The 20,205-nt window shown below is 45.0% G+C and overlaps 1 long non-coding RNA gene and 1 pseudogene across 4 annotated transcripts in view; both read right to left on the reverse strand.

Annotated features, from left to right (window-relative positions):
* Positions 1-20,205, reverse strand: part of LOC130277184 (uncharacterized) — a 118,508-nt gene that overhangs the window by 22,045 nt on the left and 76,258 nt on the right. For all 4 annotated transcript variants that reach the window (XR_008845387.1, XR_008845386.1, XR_008845389.1 and 1 more), the window contains one exon: positions 17,913-18,106. This is a non-coding gene — a long non-coding RNA (uncharacterized LOC130277184). The remainder of the gene's footprint in view (positions 1-17,912; positions 18,107-20,205) is intronic.
* LOC130277964 (U2 spliceosomal RNA) lies at positions 15,427-15,519 on the reverse strand (annotated as a pseudogene).

The raw sequence follows: 20,205 nt of genomic DNA on the forward strand, positions 1-20,205 counted from the left end.
GTTCTCCCACATTTGATTGGCAGTATAGTTCCCCCACATTACGTGCAGTATAGTTCCCCACATTAGGTGCAGTATAGTTTCCCCACATTAGGTGCAGTATAGTTCCCCCATATTAGGTTGTAGTTCCCACACATTAGATTGGCAGCACAGTTCCCCCACATTAGGTTGGCAGTATAGTTCTCCCACATTTGGTTGGCAGCACAGTTCCCCCACATTAGGTGCAGTATATTTCCCCCACATTACGTGCAGTATAGTTCCCCCACTTTACGTGCAGTATAGTTCCCCCACATTAGGCTTGCAGTATAGTCCCCCCACATTAGGTTGGCAGTATAGTTTCCCCCCCCCCCCCATTAGGCTGGTAGTATAGTTCCCCCACATTTGGCTGGCAGTATAGTTCCCCACATTAGGTTGTAGTTCCCCCCCATTAGATTGGCAGCACAGTTTCCCCACATTAGGCTGGCAGTATAAGTCCCCCCAAATAGGTTGTAGTTCCCCCACATTCGGTTGGCAGTGTAGTTCCCCCACATTAGGTTGTAGTTTCCCCACATTAGGTTGGCAGTATAGTTCCCCCACATTAGGTTGGCAGTATAGTTCCCCCATATTAGGTTGGCAGTATAGTTCCCCCTCATTAGGTTGGCAGTATAGTTCTCCCACATTTGGTTAGAAGTATAGTTCCCCCCACATTATGTGCAGTATAGTTCCCCCACATTAAGTGCAGTATAGTTCCCCACATTAGGTGCAGTATAGTTCCCCCACATTAGGTGCAGTATAGTTCTTCCACATTACATGCAGTATAGTTCCCCACTTTAGGTGCAGTATAGTTCCCCCACATTACGTGCAGCATAGTTCCCCACATTATTTGCAGCATAGTTCCCCACATTAAGTGCAGTATAGTTCCCCACATTAGGTGCAGTATAGTTCCCCACATTAGGTGCAGTATAGTTCCCCCACATTAGGTGCAGTATAGTTCCCCACATTAGGTGTAGTATAGTTCCCACACATTCGGTGCAGTATAGTTTCCCACATTAGGTGCAGTATAGTTCCCCACAGCCCTGCGGGTGGCTCAGTGGTGGATTCCCCCCCCCTGGATCCACCACTGAGCAGCCTGCAGGAGGCCCCCTGGGGGATTGAGGCCCTGGGCAATTGCCTGGATTGCCCCATCCTAACACCGGCCCTGTAGCTATGAGCCATCATCCACCTAACCATCAACCAGCACTGGTGTTGTCATATGTAGAAGAGAGACTTTTGGACCCTCTCAATCACTGGACCCAGTTGCACAATGCCTCCCATAGCTATAGTATGTGAACTAGAAGAAGCGATGGCCCGGCACTGGCAGGACTAGGGTATATGAATTACGAACAGGGGAAAGGACTGTTGTCTCTCGAAATAGAGTTATTCCCGGAGGTGCAACGTCCACAAAAAACTTTAACAGCTTAGAGGCAAGAAATGAGAAATGAGACTGCACTCACCATCCAACTCCATTTAATCGGACATATAAAGGTGCAGGCGGGTGCGGTGAGGCAGGGGCAAACCGGAACAGGCTGTTTCATTATTCAAGCCGGTATGAAGCGCATTCCAGCGTGAAACAGCCTTTTCCGGTTTGCCCCTGCCTCCACCGCCGCACCCGCCTGCACCCTTATATGACAGAATAAAACGGCATTGGATGGTGAGTGCAGTCTTAATTCACTCTTGCCTCTAAGCCTCCTATAGCTATGTCCAAAAAAAACATAAAAAAATATTATATGGAAAATGTATGACTTAAATGGAAAAAGTTTCCATAATGTAGTATGGGGATCAGTAATACATTATATTCCTCTACCTATAAGCCATATATTATTGACTTGCTCATATTCCCTACAGATTCCTATGGGACCATATATCCATCTCAATTTTTTTTTCTATCTCCGCAGGCCACAAAAGTCATTGTTCTCCAACTTTGAGAAGACATAGGAAATTCTATAATCCTTTAATCTTCGTGGGTGTGAAACCCATTAGTCTATAGGATTCAATTTCATTCTGTGTCATATAACACCATGATGCACAACCTTACAAATGTGCCATAATCACGCATCCAAACACATAGGGAGCAAGACAGACAGCTCAAGACAATAGTGGATGGATTTTCTTTCTCCATTGAGAGGACTTCTAGCCAAAATGTAAAATTGTTGACATATTAGAAAATCAGAGCTTACAGAGCATTATTGACCCACAGAGACATTGGTATTTTGGGTGGACATCCTTTAGGGTAACAGTTCTTATACTTGAGATCAGTGGGTTTTGTTTAAGGTTGGAGCTCCTTGGGTCCACCAGTGGAGATGATTCTGAAGGCCATCTTTTGTGGGCACATTTAAAAAGTACCTGTCACCAATTAAACTTTTCTAAACTAACTCAGGCTATGTTCCCTAACTACTCCTACACACCTCCCACCATTAAAAATATTTCAGACCTTTAAAAAGCTGTGTATCATACCTTTATTCTTGCTCACATAGTGAAATCTCCCAGCAGGATAAAGTGGGGGCGTTTCCCAGCAGGCATGACATCACTGAAGCCTGCTGGGGGATCACTTCTGCCCTCACATGGTTGCAGTGCTGTGATCAATAGAAGACCTCAAGCTCTGTGCATCTTTCAGTGAGGCTCTATGCATGTTTCATTGAGGCTCTTTGCGGCTGTCAGTGAGGCTCTTTGCAGCTGTCAATCAAGCTTAGTGCAGAAAAACACTTCCTGAGTTTGGTCTCCTGCCAGGCTGGGAGGAGACCAAACTCACTGTATTAATTGTGGCAGGGAACAGAACAGAGCCACCTAGTGGCCGTTTTTTCTATTACATTTTAAACATATTTATGTTGATAATTTTAATAGCAAGTGAATGGGAAAGTGTCTGCTAATTACACAAGGAAAACTATATTACAAGTTTTATTTGGCAACAGGTACTCTTTAAGCGACATAGGTGGGTCAGCACATCCGTTGTAGGTGGTGCATGAGAATGGATAGATATAGTAATGAAAAGAAAGTCCCAGCACTCACCAATGTTTCAAGCTTAAGTGGTAGTTTATTGTGGATCTTTCAAACAGGACGGGTTTCGGCCCTTAGACTTCCTCAGCAGAGGAAGGCTAAGGGCCGAAACGCATCCTGTTTGAAGGATCCACAATAAACTACCACTTGAGCTTGAAACAATGGTGAGTGCTGGGACTTTCTTTTCATTACTATAGTTACTCTTTAAGAGCATCGTAGCCTATGGTATCATCATTGTGTGCGTGGAGTAAGGTTGCCCGAACCTGCCAATTTCATGTAGACCAGCTGACTGTTTTATGTATGTGGGGGACTCCCAATTCTCCCCTGACAGATGGTGTTGGGAGAATAAGGATCAGGCATGTTGATCTCAGTGCTCAAGCCTTTTGTTCTTCCTGTAGGGAAGCCACCACCATGGGTGTCTAGCATTGTTTTACTCCCCTATCTGCATTGGTAACACATGCACTCCGCTCAGGATCGGCGTTAAGGTGGAGCAAACCGGGCAATTGCCCAGGGCCCCCATCCCCCAAGGGGCCCCTGCCGGCTGCTACAGTGTTTGCGACTCGGGGAATGTGTGGGAGTGCAGACAGCACCATTTAGAAGTGAGCCTTGCTGTTTCTTAAAAGCTCTCGGCAGAGGCCATTCATGTAGTGCTGGCAGGGAGAGGCCGGGCTCCTTTAACAACCGCCCCCCCCCCCCAGCTCCCCCTCCTACTGCTGCTGGTAGATTCGCACAGTGTATCTGCCTGTCGGCCGATGGGTGAGATAGCCTGCAGGCTCCATAAAGCACAGAATCCGGCCATCAACACCTAGCTGCTAAAGTATTCTCTGCCCCAGCAAGCTCTCAGTAAAAGTAAGTATATTTATATCTAGTGCAGTGTTTCCCAACCAGGGTGCCTCCAGTTGTTGCAAAACTACAACTCCCAGCATGCCCGGACAGCCAGAGGCTGTCCGGGCATGCTGGGAGTTGTAGTTTTGTAACAGCTGGAGGCACTCTGGTTGGGAAACACTGATCTAGTGTGTGAACATGTGTGATGTGAACTATCTCTCTTTATAATGTGCTCCTCATTTTTTCTAGGGCCACTGTGATGGAGTTCCATGCACCCTGGACAACTTTCCGTCCGCTCCTCCCCTCCCCTCAGGTCTGCGGACAATTACGAACCGGCTCTGCAATATACATTTATTATCTCCACCTCCCAGCTCTGTATTACCGGCTACTGCATGTACTGCTGCTGCCATAGCGCAGCTTCACATCGCCGGCTATCTTGGACGTGTCAATTAGGTGTCAATTGACTCCTAACATTTATTATCAGCAAATATATATGGCATCACAAAACATATATATATATATATATATATATATATATATATATATCTATATATCCATCAGTGTTCACAAAACAGTGTTTAGATAGATTTAGCCAAATTACAATTCCCAGCATGCCTTGACAGGATATGGATGTCTGGGCATGCTGGGAGTTGTAGTTTTGAAACAAACACTGTTTGGTAAAAACACAGAAAAAAGATATATGTATATATATATGTGATAGCCTTGGGGAGTAGGGTATATGGGATGTAGCTGGGCGGTGACTAAAGGGTGTCTGATTAACCCTTGCTATTTGTGACGCCAGTGTGAGGGCTCCTTAGTCATGCTTGTCCTATCGCCACCCTTCCCATGAGTGATAGGGAGGTAGATAATAATGGAATGACCCCAACCGGAGAGTTTTCTGAAACAGTTGTAACTTTTACTGAAGATTTTATGCAAGCTTCATAATTGGAACAGTTGCTATACATGCAAGCTTTCTTTGGAGATTGACAAAGGTTGGGACTTTAGCAATTTAGAGTTTTTAGGATAATATGCGCTGTTCCACTGGATTTAGGGGATTTAGTTGCGGTCCAGTAGTCACGCTAGCTTTAGCAGGGTAGTTTAGAACTCACAGTTTAAGTTCCGCTGAGGCCGGTAGGTTTCCAGGCCTAGCGTGTCTTTGCAAGTTGCGCAGATCCGTCCTGCTAGTCCGGCATCCACGAGAGCGATAATTGGCTACAGCTCCCTTATATATGGGCAGGGGCTGGACTAGTGCTAATTGGTCCAATACTTGTGTCAATCACCATTACAAAGGATTATGGGTAACATGTGACCCAAGGACCTCCAAAGGTCCTCCAACATACCATAGAGGATATTAACATGGTCACATGACCGAAGGTCCTGCGACGCTAAACAAGGTAAATACTATACATTATATTAAATATACATTATTACTAAATATGTACATGTGTCAACACTGTAGAATTAGAGTAGAAGAGAGGCGACTAGGGGCTGTCCCACCTGGGGGACCCTACCCGAGAGTGGTTACTCTGACTTTGGGGACCACCACACTAGGTACGGTATGCAATACGGTACCGGGACACCACATATATATATTTTTTCTTCATGTGGTTTCCAAACAGTGTGTTGCCAGCTGTTTCAAAACTATAACTCCCAGCATGCCCAGACATCCATATCCTGTCTGGGCATGCTGGGAGTTGTAATTTTGCACTGATATATATGTCAGTGTTTATCAAACAATGTATTGCAAACTTTTTGTAAAACTACAGCTCCCAGCATGCCCTGACAGTTTTATATATATATATATATATATATAGAGAGAGAGAGAGAGAGAGAGAGAGAGAGAGAGAGAGAGAGAGAGAGAGAGAGAGAGATACGTACATTAGTGTTTACAGTACTGGAAGGGTTAAGATTTTTAAATAGAAGTAACTTACAAAACTGTTTAACAAAACTTTCTGGCACCAGTTGATTAAAAAAAAAAAAAAAAAAAAAAGTTTTCCACTGGAGTACCCTTTTAATATTGTCCGTGTCAACATTGCAATCTCAATCCAAGGAGTGAGAAGTCCTATCCAGAGCAGGAGAGGTTTGGGATTTTCTCCTACTCTGGACAGTTCCTAAAATGGACAGAGGTGTCAGCAGAGAGCACTGTGGTCAGACAGAAAAGAAATTCAAAAAAGACCACCTCCTTGAAAAATGGGGACAAGAATGGTCTTATATGAGCACTACACTACTACTGCTTATACCAGTGTATCCCAACCGGGGTGGTGCCTCCAGCTGTTGCAAAACTACAACTCCCAGCAAGCCCGGACAGCCGAAGGCTGTCCGGGCTTGCTGGGAGTTGTAGTTTTGCAACAGCAGGAGGCACCCTGGCTGGGAAACACTGGCTTATACACGCCTTCTAGATTATGGTACATGTAGCCCATTTGTGCTAGGTTCAGTATAATCCCACTTTCTCCGTATAGCCGAGCCTACGTTTTTTCGATGCGCCGGGTATCACTGACAGTAATTGTGTGTACAGGAAGGGCTGGACAGGCCACCAAAGCTTTCTAATGCTGATATTTAGACTATGAACTCATGCAGAAGCAGATCCGACTTTGTTCTTCCGACTTTTTGTTTTCTTAAGTAACTGTCATAATACCCTCATTGTGTTTGCATTGGTTTATTCTGTATGTAAACAAATCTCCGCGACCATTTGTTCTCTCTCTCAACTGTGTCTTTCTTAGCATCTGATTGAACTTTTTTCAACAATGCAAAACATTGTTTTTATCATAAGAGATATAGTCTGATAGGTCATCGGGGCAAGATCCTGCAAAGGGCAGACTGTCACTTGATTCTTTCTCGCTTCCTTTCACTTGGGTATTTACAGAAGCATATCATGAGGGTGGATAATATATTCGGGAATTGTTTTCGCTGGGACCACAGGAAGTGTGTGTAATAGGACTACGGTCCATAGAAAAACGAGTTCTATATTTAGTGTTGCATGGGACCTGAGAGTAAACTACTGTTACATGGGTGATGTCCCAGTACGGGATATGCATCTCACAGTCCTATCAGCTTGAGTCCCTGCACGTCCTCAGGACTCACCTCTACCCAGGGCCGGACTGGGTGTGAAAACATACCAGCCCCATAGTGTTGCGTCATTATACCAGCACTTCGTCATTTTCTTGTTCATAAAAGGTAAAATATAGTTCCCCCACATTAGGTGCAGTATAGTCCCCCACATTAGGTGCAGTATAGTCCCCCACATTAGGTGCAGTACAGTTCCTCACATTAGATGCAGTTTAGTTCCCCACATTAGGTGCAGTATAGTTCCCCCACATTAGGTGCAGTATAGTTCCCCCACATTAGGTGCAGTATAGTTCCCCCACATTAGGTGCAGTATAGTCCCCCACATTAGGTTGGCAGTATAGTTCCCCACATTAGGTTGGCAGTTTAGTCCCCCACATTAGGTGCAGTATAGCTCCCCCACATTAGGTGCAGTATAGTTTCCCCACATTAGGTGCAGTATAGCTCCCCACATTAGGTGCAGTATAGTTCCCCACATTAGGTGCAGTATAGTTCCCCCAATTAGGTGCAGTATAGTTCCCCACATTAGGTTGGCAGTATAGATCCCCACATTAGGTTGGCAGTATAGTCCCCCACATTAGGTGCAGTATAGCTCCCCCACATTAGGTGCAGTATAGTTTCCCCACATTAGGTGCAGTATAGCTCCCCATATTGGGTGCAGTATAGTTCCCCACATTAGGTGCAGTATAGTTTCCCCACATTAGGTGCAGTATAGCTCCCCACATTAGGTGCAGTATAGTTCCCCACATTAGGTGCAGTATAGTTCCCCCAATTAGGTGCAGTATAGCTCCCCACATTAGGTGCAGTATAGTTCCCCACATTAGGTGCAGTATAGTTCCCCCACATTAGGTGCAGTATAGTTCCCCCACATTAGGTGCAGTATAGTCCCCCACATTAGGTTGGCAGTATAGTTCCCCACATTAGGTTGGCAGTATAGTCCCCCACATTAGGTGCAGTATAGCTCCCCCACATTAGGTGCAGTATAGTTTCCCCACATTAGGTGCAGTATAGCTCCCCACATTAGGTGCAGTATAGTTCCCCACATTAGGGGCAGTATAGTTCCCCCACATTAGGTGCAGTATAGTTCCCCACATTAGGTGCAGTATAGTTCCTCACATTAGGTGCAGTATAGGTCCCCCACATTAGGTGCAGTATAGGTCCCCCACATTAGGTGCAGTATAGTCCCCCACATTAGGTGCAGTATAGTTTCCCCATATTAGGTGCAGTATAGTTCCCCACATTAGGTGCAGTATAGTTCCCCCACATTAGGTGCAGTATAGTTCCCCCACATTAGGTGCAGTATAGTTCCCCACATTAGGTGCAGTATAGTTTCCCCACATTAGATGAAGTACAGTTCCCCACATTAGGTGCAGTGCAGTTCCCCACATTAGGTGCAGTACAGTTCCCCCACATTAGGTGCAGTACAGTTCTCCCACATTAGGTTGGCAGTATAGTTCCCCACATTAGGTGCAGTATAGTTCCCCCACATTAGGTACAGTATAGTTCCCCCCACATTAGGTGCAGTATAGTTCCCCCCACATTAGGTGCAGTATAGTTCCCCCACATTAGGTGCAGTATTGTTCCCCACATTAGGTGCAGTACAGTTCCCCCACATTAGGTGCAGTATAGTTCCCCACATTAGGTGCATTATAGTTCCCCCACATTAGGTTCAGTACAGTTCCCCCACAGACATACAGCCGTCAGCCATATACAGTGTATGGCTGGAGGCTGTATGCCTGTTTACTGCCCCAGTGTTCTGACCACCACTCCACCAGTCCGGGGTCACGATCTACTGATATGGCCTATGGGCCATAGCAGTAGGTACCAGGAGCGGTGGTCGAAACAGTGAAGATGATGTGCTGGTGATTGGTGACTTACTATGCGCGCGTCCTCCTCACTACTCCGCTCTGCTCTTCTATGGGTTCATGCACGGGATGTCAGTGACGTCCCTGCGTGCGCTACCTCTTGGGGCCGCAGAGAGGTAACAGGGACATCCTTGTGTCCTGAAAAGATTTTTCGGGACACAGGGATGCCCCAAATGTGACGGCGGCCCCCTGCGGGCACGGGACCCGGAGCAGGCTCTCCATGAGCGCCAATGATGATCTGGCCCTGGTTGCGGAGGCAGAATAGTGGTGCCGCTCGATCCCTCTTCTAGTCCAGTACATGTCAAATTCTGTCAAGAGGTTGGTCAAAAATGTGGAAGAAAGACCACATGGCTACGTTGAGGGGGAGACATGTCAAGTTCTGTTCAAAGGTTGGGTAAGGATGTAAAAGAAGGAGCTCATTGCTATGTTTAGGGTAAACATGTCTAAATCTGTCCAAAGATTTGGCAAGGATATGGATGGAAAACCTTATGTCAATGTTGAGGGGAAAAGTGTCAGTTTCTGGTAACGATATGGAAGAAGGACCTCATTGCTATGTTGAGAGTAGACATGTCCAAGTCTGTCCAATGGTTGGGCAAGGATGAAGATGGAGGACCTCATGGTTACAGTATGTTGAGGGGAGACATGTTAAAGTTTGTCTAAAGGTTGTGCAAGGGATGTGGACAGAGGACCGCACAGCTATGTTAAGGGGAAACGTAACATTTTCTCCAAAGGTTGGGTAAGGATGTGGAAGGAGGACTTTGTGGTTATGTTGAGGGGAGACATGTTAAATCCTGTCCAAAGGTTGTGCAAGGCCTGAGGATAGAGGACCTCATGACTATGCAAAGGGGAGACATGTCAAGCATTTCATGGTTATGTTGAGGGGAGACATATCAAATTGTGTCCAAAGTTTGGGCAAGGATATGGATGGAGGACCCATGACTATGCGGAGGGGAGACTTGTCAAATTCTTATTCACTAATAGAAGGTTAATATCTTGATCTTATTATTATTATTTGGTCATCTATATACTGTATATGCTACAACCAAAGTATGAGCTGAAGACAAAGAGCAAGCACCACAGGCAGTTCAAACTGGGATATGTCACTGGTTTAGAAACGGTTGCAATTCCCAAGACAAGACATGAACCTGAAGCTATTTTTGTAAGTCTGTCATATATCTCATTTAGGAGGAGGGGATGAGCACTTATTCTCACAGCAGCCTTACACCCACTCATTGAATTTAGAAAGGCCAGTTTCCAAGACATCACAACATTAGCCGTGGAACCTGCTTTGTAATCGTGCCATTAAATGATAAAGAGCCATATGATTGCCCTAAGGCTGCAACGTCTCTGGCACCTGTATGAAAAAGATGAGGGATGTAACTCAATTGGTGAGAGATGACTCTGTGGTTCAGTTCTTATCATGTTCTGAAGAGACCCATGATATGAATAGGGCTAGTATGCTGCCATTTTATGGATTGATTGTGGCAGATATAACAACTGTGCCCTTATATAGCTTATGGGTATCCCCTACATTAGGCATCCATCTTCCATATTAATACTACCATGAAAGAAATTGATTCTTTACCAGGAGGTCTTAGACCAGTGTGGTTTCCCAGTGCTGAACACACTTGTCTTCCTGACCTGTCAGGTGGATGTCACCTAGCGTGTCTGTTTCGGGCACCCTGCTCAGGTTCTTTATGCTCTTGTGCTCTTTATGCTCTTGTGCCCTAAGGGGTTAACCACTTGTTTGTGTAAGAGGATGCTGAGGGGATCACATGTCTGCTTCAGCCAATCAGGGCTACTGCCCTGCCCCCCTAAGTCTGGCTAGACTGGGAGGAGCTAGAGCAGTCGAGAGAGGGAGTTAAGGAGAGTGGATATCACCTCTAGACCTCTGCTGTGGACCTGTACCTCATCACATGGGGACAGGCCTGAGACATCCAGTTGCTGCACTAATCTTCCTGAGCGACAACACCCTTCACAGGATCTCACTGATCAGGCAAGTCAAGTTCCTAAACTAGAGCAGGAGATAGAAAGCCTCAGGAAACTCTGGGGTCCAAATAGGTCTAGTCTGGATTTAAGCCCTAACTTAGGATTCCCAAGTGAAGAGCAGAGTCAGAGTTTGTCAGCTCCTAATTGTTATACAAGTTATTCAGTCAAGTTCAGACCTGTGTAAAGTAAATTTCTGTCAAGCAAGACGTTACTCTAGTTACTCAGTGAGGACTACAAGTCCCATAGAGCCTAGAAGCAACTGTGATCCCTAAATCATTTGCCAGCAAACTTTGCACTGAATGTTGAACTGTTCCTGTTTATTTCGCAAATAAAATTGAAGTCGTTTTTGTAATCCTGCATCTGTTGTCGGTCGGTATTGCCTCAGCGCTTGGACCAGGAATCTACAACCCTTGGAGTGTGGAGGTTAACACTATCATGGCGTCATGTACTCTACTTTAGTCCACCAGTACTACAGTACATACACGCCATTGCCTCAAGTATCTACCACACAAGGTCCCATCACTACAAACCATAGTTAACCTGCAGAAGGCAACTGCCATAGAGAACATTGAGAATAAGCCCCCTGATATATACATAAATATATAGCCAAGAAGAAAATCCTTCAATCAGTAACAGTTCACACTTAATATGACAGTGGGATAGCCACACTTGATCAACACCAGAGAGCCATATAGGTGGTGGTCCACTAGGCAGAGTGGCAGATATGACAACAAAGAGAGGAATTAAAGACTGGCACTCACCAAGTCCAGGCAAATAATCTTTAATCAACAAGATTACAGCAGGTTTTGATACAGATGGCTGGGGTGTTCGGGACATCTCTTTAATGAGTGAAGATGCACTTCAGGACCGCTGTTTCGTGTGTGATGACGTACTTCCTCTTGCCGACGCGTCGGAAAAAGGAAGTATCTCATCACGCACGACACGGCTGTCCCGAACGTCCCCTGCCATTTGTACCATATCCTGCTGTAATCTTGTTGTGTGTGCTTTATAATACGATTAAAGATTATTTGCCTGGACTTGGTAAGTGCCCCTCTTTAAAGGAGTTGTGCAGTAAAAAATAACTTATCCCCATCCCTCGGACCCCCCGCGATCTCCTGAATGGGACCCCGGCAGTCTGCGAGGGTCGGAACGGCCGCTTCCTTCAAACTGTCGGGGCCCCGTTCAGGAGATCGTGGTGGAGTCCCAGCGCTCCGACCCCCCGTGATCTATAACTTATACCCTATCCTTTGTGTATCCTTTTGGTTCTTGTCCCTTGGTACAGAGCAGGGTACTAGTTGGCGGGGTTAGGGGCCTTTGATGTTGCCCTGACATGGTACTGTTCCTCCTTAGAATTAATTAAAGAGTTGGACATTGTGTAGCTTTCTCCAATGGGTGGTGCAGCCTTCTTCTTTATTTATAAGAGCTAATTTGCATACACTTTTTCCCAAGAAACATTGCCTGGTCTGTAATACTCCAGTTAGTGAAACAGTATGCCATGAGAGCTACATACCAGTACCATTACTTGGTTCTGCACTGATGAGGAGCAATACCAGGATCCTCTGTGGTCCCACTGAACATAGATACCATGGGCTTGTATGATCTAAAGGCGGCCATACACTTTGAATGTTCAGCTGTTGGCTGAACATTCAATCATCTGATAGCTATCTCCCCCAATCTCCTCATACACATGAATGTTTAGCACGGTCAAGCATTTTCAATGGAGAAAGGAGCGGTAAGCTGCTGTCAGACAGCTCTGGTGGTGGCTTATCTCTTAAAGAACAAAAGAGTCTGGCAGTCGAAATCCATCATCAAATAAGTGTATGGTGGCCTCCTGGCCCCTGACATCAACTAAGACATTTGGCTAATCCAATGGAAACTGGTCGGTTAAGCTAGTTTTTCACTTAAGTGTTTGGGGACCTTAAGTGTGTTTAAGAAGAATGGTGGTAGGTTCAGGTTTTGTCTAAAGGCTCGTCTACTGAAAACTTTTTTTTGTAGTATGAGTATGGCAAACCGATTCACTTTGACGGAAGATTGTCTTATTAAAAAGAATAGGATCCATCTCAAAAACCTACTGGGTCCTTAATAAGGCAATAAAAGGTCAAGCTGGTCACTATTACTAAATCCCATAAGAAGCCATTTAGAAGATCTGTTGGAGGGGATCCTGTTTAGATTCCAAAAGATTATTGCTGTTAGCCAGAGATCTCTATGACCCAAATGGGGCCATTTCTGTGATATGTACACTTGGAATCATTTTGGTTGCCCAGAAGTGTCCATTTACCAGTGAAGTTTATTTCCAGTATCTAGCCAACCCAAGAAGATCCTTCAATTCTTGGTACTGTTCCGTATCTGCCGATCTGCCGAAGGGAACATCTAACAGTTGCCTTCAAGACTCTTGAATTATTGACACCTTGTTTTTAATACTTTATGTGATTAATGAACGGGTTGCCTGTTTTTTTGTTGCCTGGAGAAGGGATCTTCATTTTGATGTCTTCTTCAAAGGATGTTTCCTACAGCTTGCGAACACCCACCTGCACGTATTGTGAACACAGTCACCTTTCAGCTGGAATTCACCGTCTGTTTGTGTTCGGATTCCATATATTGCTCAGACTGGTATAATGGTGTAAAATCCCACATTAAATAAATTCCTGCCGGGTTCCTAAAACATTCCTTACATTAAGGTAATGCTTGGAACATGTGCGTGGTTGGCTTTCACCACTTATTATATTGTGGAAATGCAGGGGGAAAAAAAAAAGAAATTGGAAAAAAATCAAAAAAGTTCAATTGAGTTGTTCAGTATACATCCGACTAAGCCTGGAGGGGGGTGATCAAACACAAGTATGCAGAACAGAGGAACAGACATATTCTATGGAGGAGGAGGAATTCTTGTCTGAGTCCTTGGAAGGAGGGTCATGGAGTAAAATCTACAAGTAAGGCTCTGTTCTCAGATCATTTTGGCAGCCTCCTTTGAAAATTTTGGAGTTTCGAAAAGAAGAATAGTGATGGATGAAAATTTAAGTGAATGAGGTCCATCGGGTGCCAGAAATATCCAAGATCTGTTTTGAAGCCTAAAGCTCCATTCACCAAAATCCAAGCCACGTCTAATGACACGCTGAATCTTATGCACATGAACAGGGTTTCCGCTACCGTGTTCAGACGCAACAGAAAACTTGCATGTGAATTTTTGTCTGAACTGAAGGATAAATTAGAGATTTTATAAGTAAGCCCTACAGAACACTCATGTCCATCATGTAGAATTTTCTGGCAAAATTCTAGGTTTGATCTTAAAGGTGTACTCTGGCAAAAAAATAACTTATCCCCTATCCACAAGATAGGGGATAAGTAGCTGATCGCAGGGGACCAACCTCTGGGGCGCCCCATGATCACTGGGAGGGGACCATGGCGCTCTCAGTGAGGAGCGCGTGTCATCTGCCGATAGATGGCATGCACTCCATTCATTTCTATGGGAGCGCCAATGATGCCCTAGTGCTGTGCTTGGGTCTTTTCAGCTCCCATAGGAGCATGCACTCCTCCCTGAGCGCTGGGTCCCGTCCCTGGCGATAGGTTATTTTTCGCCGGAGATCTCCTTTAAAGAGTACCTCTGATTATCTTGTTAAATTTTATAATCCTCCCAGTTCACTGCCCCCATCAACAAAAAATGGCTTAAGTTGCAGCAAATTTATTAGACGAGTGAACAAGGTTTTTTAGTAGAATTTTTCTAAGGCCATCTCAAGACCCTAAAATAGTATGTAAATGTAAAGGGGCATTTCCATCTCCCAAATGTATTCCCTATCCAAAGGTTAGGGGACAACATGCTGATCTTTAAGGGTCTAAACGCTGGGACCTCTGTGATCATGAAACTGTGACAAATAATTTTTTTTTATCTAAGAGCCGAGGAACGCGCTCTCGAATCACCCAAGGTGCAAGAAAAAGTGCACACGTGTTACACTAAAGAAAAGTGAACACGGGATGCGGTCTATCCCAAGCCCTTCTCTGACAGGAGAGAGGCCCCCAACAAACCTTACCCTTTGCCTTCTGGACCAAAAGGCACCTGCGAGGTTCCAGGTTCGATGTCTCTTTTCGCCGAAGCTACTAAGGGACCACAAATGCTCCCAGCATCCCCATTGGCGTCAGCCAAGGTATCTGCCCACAGAGCCGATAACGGTTGGTGTCCTGCCCATACAGGAGTACCCGGGTTGTTTTCAGGGAGGTGCGGAACCTAATGGCCACACACACCTCCCCTAGACCGCTAGGAGGGACACCCAGAAGGGCTACCACATCCTAACAGTCCTGTGGACACACAACACGCAAAAAATGACACAGTGACAAAAAGGAAATAAATAAGTGAATGTGTGCAGATATACTGCCCGGACATACTCCCGGATCTATAAAAAATAGATCTTGGCCAGAAGGCCGGTAATCAAGAGGTGAGTGCTACAAGGTGAAGAGTTCATGGTGCTAGTGCTTCCACTCAGTGAGCCAATACTCCCAGTGAGTTTCGGCACCTCAGGGTCACCACTCCCCGAGGCACTAAAGTACCTCGGCTCTAGACCCTTTCAGCCTCATGGCGAGACCCGGAGGGAAACAGGTCACATCGGGGCAGCCTTCGAGCTGATTCCTCAGAACCAGCCCCAGAACGCCCTGGTACACCTGTCCCCTCTATGCAGCACCCATCCCCACCAGCTCTACACCGGTGTTGACCAGACCACCGGCATGAAATTGATAAGATCAGATACTACACTTGATCTTAGCCAAAAGGCCGAGAATTTCTCGGCTGTGACAATTTCCCCACATTCTCGTGATCGATGGGTGTCCCAGCAGTGAGACCCCCACCAAGCAGCTTGTTATCCCTTTTCTTGTGGATAGAGGATAACTTTGGGAGAGACCACTGCTTCACACGTACAGAAAGTGCCCTGACTAAAGTCTGTAATAATCTCCATATTGCTATATCTCAAGGCAACTACTCTGTTGATTTTTTCTGTATTATTTAGCACTGTAGATCACCAACTCCATCCCATTGTTCTTAAAGAAAATCTGTCATCAGTATCAACCGCACTAACTTGTCATACAGGCTTGTAATGCGGGTGATACTGATCAAAATTATGCTTACGGCATCCCGAACCATCACTCTGTTCCGCTGTAATTCATCTTTTCCATATATGCAAATTATTTGTTTTGGGCAGGGGCGGAGCTACGAACCCTGTTTTGGGTACTGTGATGTCATCTTCGTCAGGAGACGATCTCAGCCGAATGCCACTTTCGGGTGTAGCCAGGAAGCGGCGCATACACAGTACAGGCCGGGGGTTATGAATAAGGAGGCCCGGTGAAGATGACGTCACAGTGCCCGGAGCAGGGTTTGTAACTCCGCCCATGCCCCAAGCAACTGATTTGCATATACCAAAAAAGATGAATTACGGTGGATGAATTACGATGGAACAGAGTGATGGTCCAGGATGCCGTATCATTTTGATCAGTATCACCCGCACTGTGTTGGGGTCCCATCCGAAGTGAGGCCACCTCCACATGGTGGATGGGGGACACGTTTTGATCAAAAAAAGTCTGCTAAGAGCCTCCAATTTTTGACCAAGAGTGCTGCTGCAAACTTCTTTTTTCCATATTAAAGAGAAGCTCCCACCATCCTTTTATTTTATTTTTCTGTTCCTGCCTATTACCCATCTATCCCTACCCCCCTCCCTGCCTTTAATTTTTTTTTTTTACTATCCTATTAATGCCTTTTTTGTCTGCCTGGTAGTGTGCTCACTTACCAGGCAGACTTCCCCAGCAGGCGTGACGTCACTGATGCCTGCTGGGGAGGGACTTCCGCCCTTAGTTAACCTATACAAGGTGCCTCCAGCTGTTTCACCACCACAACTCCCAGCTTGCCCTGACATCTATTGACTGTCAGGGCATGATGGGAGTTGTAGTGATGAAACAGCTGGAGGCACCCTGTGGTGAAAACAATAACTTTGTCATGGCCGCGGCGCTACCCCCGCAACGCAATCCCCCACCCCAAGCAATAAACTTCATGGCTGTGGCGCTACCCCCGCAGCTACCCCCCCCCAAGCAATAAACTTCATGGCCGCGGCACTAAAAATCCTCCCACCCGAAACAGACATACCGAGTCCTGAGCAGCAGCGGGAGGCGGGGCCGGTGTTTGAGGCCAGGGAGCCAATGCGCTCTCAGCGCTCGCTCCCGCCTGTTTGATTGACAGGCAGGGAGCGAGCGCAGTCTAAATTAATTCGGACTGATTGCCCGGCCGGCATCGGTCCGAATTCAGGCGTGACGTCACGCCAGGCTGCAGCCGGCCACTAGGAGGGAGACCCCCTAGTGGCCGGTTTTCAAACGTTAATTTCACCCTGATGATAAAAAAATAAATAATGAAACTATATGACAGATATGTTGTAGTACATAAGTACTACAATATAGCAACAAAAAAAAAGGTTGGTGACAGTGCCCATTTAAGGTATAGTATAACACAAAATCAGACAAATACATTGGCCCTCATTTACTATTGCAAACCCGACATGTTTTGTCAGGTTGTGCGCCAGATTGGAGCCAGAAATTCTGTCTGCACCGGAATTTGCGCCAGAATTTGCGCCAGAATTGAAAAAACCCAGACTAACTCTCCATTTTGGTAAGAAAACCTGAAAAGGGGGTGTGGCCATCAGGAAAAGATGGCATGGTCACCTAAAAGGGGCGTGTTCCCGACATTTTTACAAAAACCCAACATATTTACTAAGGTTTCCACAGAAAATGTGGTGGATTTCAGCTGAGGAAAACCCAACAGGTCAGAGCATGTGCAAAAAAAACAAAATGTAGGGAAAGTGGAAAATGTAGGGAAACCTTAGTAAATACCGTGGGAAAAAAATTGTAGGGAATTAAAACCCACAAAGAAACCTACACAACACTCTTAGTAAATAAGGGCCAATGTGTATGATGGTCCCGCCTACTCACAAGCACACCTGCGGCCCACCCTAATCTTTTCCCTAGCTTGGATTGGATACCTTCAATTGATGCACATTGAATAGATGGGGCCCAAACAAAGTCCTGCTCTACAGTGTTACATGGAGCAGGCTGAAACCTTTAAAATGTCCTCAAACAGATCTCAAAGTCAGAGTTTAGGGTGCCCTTTTGTGGGCCAGGGAAGAGGGGTTTCAGGCTTACCCTTGCACAGGCTATAAATCAGGTCAGTCCAGCCTCAAGTTCTCTTTACTGCTCCCTGAGGCTTTCCTGCTACCAGTACTGGATCTTGTTCAACCTACTGGCAGATTCCTCTCAGCTGCTGCAGGCACTCTTTGAACCAGGATCCCTAACAGGCTGCCCCTCTGTGCACCTTCTCTCTGATTTCTCTGCTGGAACTGAAAAAAAAAACAAAAAACAAGATGGCAATGAGCACATGTTCACAAAACTCCTCCTTCCCAAGCTTAAGTCACTGCTCAGTTAATTTGCTTGTGCAGTCTGTCATCTACTGGACACTTCATGTAATTGCAGGATAATGCACAACAATAATCCCAGGGGATGTAAAATATGTGTAGCTCACTTAGGATAAAAGAAATAATGTGCTTGAGGTTAAAGGTGTTGCCTTCACCCAAAAGGCCTAATGTAATATGTAGAAATTATAAATAAAAAATATTTATGTGAACCAGTCCTCAAAAGCACAGGGGAGAGAAAAAGGAAAAGACTAGTGGAGATGGGATCCAAGAAATGGTCTTTATTATATAAAAAGGATATATATGACCAATCGCCTAGCAGGGCCCTTGCTAAAGGCGAATGGAATATACTGGGTAAAAAATAGATATAATAAAAAATACAGAATATAGTAGGATTAAAATGAGATAAATATGATGGGTAAGTAGCACCAAAGAAAATTCATTAATTAAATATCTGCTGCATATATCAGGAGAAAACGTTCTCAGTCCATGTAATTCATAGGAATATTTCAATGAAAAATCCACAAGAAATGTCCAGAATGAAAAGTCACAATTAGTTTGGGTGTCTCCGGAGTAACGATATATGGTAGTGAGTGTAGCGACAATAGCTACAATAGGAAATTCATGGACAGGTAATGCAGACAATGTGGCAAACACTGTCAGCGATGAAGATGTCAAGTCTCGGTGCACAGCACCACTCACCCTCCTTTGGAGTCCTCAGGTCCGGGCTGGCACGGCTGAGTCCGGCACTCTGGATATCAATGCCCGCCTGGGTGGTATGCTGGGTGAATGGCTGAATCTCCGGGGGTCCGAGTGTCCTTGGCTGGCACGGGAGGCGTCCGGCCTTGGGGAGGATGATGTCCAGGAGTAACTCTGCCGACCGGGGCTGTGAGAGGATGCAGGTAACAGGTGGTGCGGATTGCACGTATGAATAAGGTGCTAACAGCGCGCGTGCAGCAGTGGTCCCGGAATCGTGGGCATCCAGCTGTTGCAATTGGAATATGGCAGATACAGTCTATTTAAAGTGATATACACTTATGGATAAGGTGCAGATAATGGGCTAGACGCGTTTCAAGGCCGCGGGCCTTTTCTTCAGTAGCTTTCCCAAAAAAATCACTGAAATAACTTCTACATCCAACAACTACACACACAAAATATCTGAATGTCTTACCTGCCACAGCAAGGGAGTAATTTACCTAATCCAGTGTACATGCGGAAAACAATATATAGGCCGCACAAAGAGACAATTAAAAATACGCATTTCAGAACACATCTACAATATAAAAAAAGGGTTAAAAACACATCCATTATCCCTCCACTTCATTGAACATCATAATCAAAATCCATCAGATCTCTTTTTTCTAGCCATCCAAAATGTAAGAAGATGTTGGCGAGGTGGTGACTACATTATGAAGATGTCCAAAGCAGAATCAAGAAAGATTTTTGATTTTGACACCATAATTCCAAGAGGATTGAACGCAGAGCTTGAAGTCTTTGGGTTCCTTTGATCTTATCTTGTAGCGTGGCTCTCCCTCATGACCCGTCACTGGCTGGCCGTTTATCGACCCAGTGACGGCCCTTGGGGGTGAGCCTCCCCAAGACTATCCACAGAACATGTCTATGGACCTCTCCTTTGAAGTGCCCTCCTCCTGCTTTTTTACATTTTATATTTTTTTATATCATATTCATCCATTTTCATATTTTTTATTAATTAATTTCTATCTTTTATCAATTAATTTTTATATACATTTTTACTAAATTTCATCAATTAATCCATTCCCACTGTGGCTTAACTTTATATAATTTTAATTTCTATACACACCATAAACTACATATGTACCATTTACATCATTATCAATACATTATCATATCTTGCATTGCAGTTGTTCACTTTTTTATCAAAATATTTATTTATTTATTTTTATTTTTATTTATTTTTTCACACACCTTTTAAGAATTTTACTATTCATATTTTTTCTCATGATTTCCACTATAGTCTTGATCCATAGTGCATCTCTACACATACC

Source organism: Hyla sarda, chromosome 6, assembly GCF_029499605.1.
Source record: "Hyla sarda isolate aHylSar1 chromosome 6, aHylSar1.hap1, whole genome shotgun sequence".
Taxonomy (NCBI): domain Eukaryota; kingdom Metazoa; phylum Chordata; class Amphibia; order Anura; family Hylidae; genus Hyla; species Hyla sarda.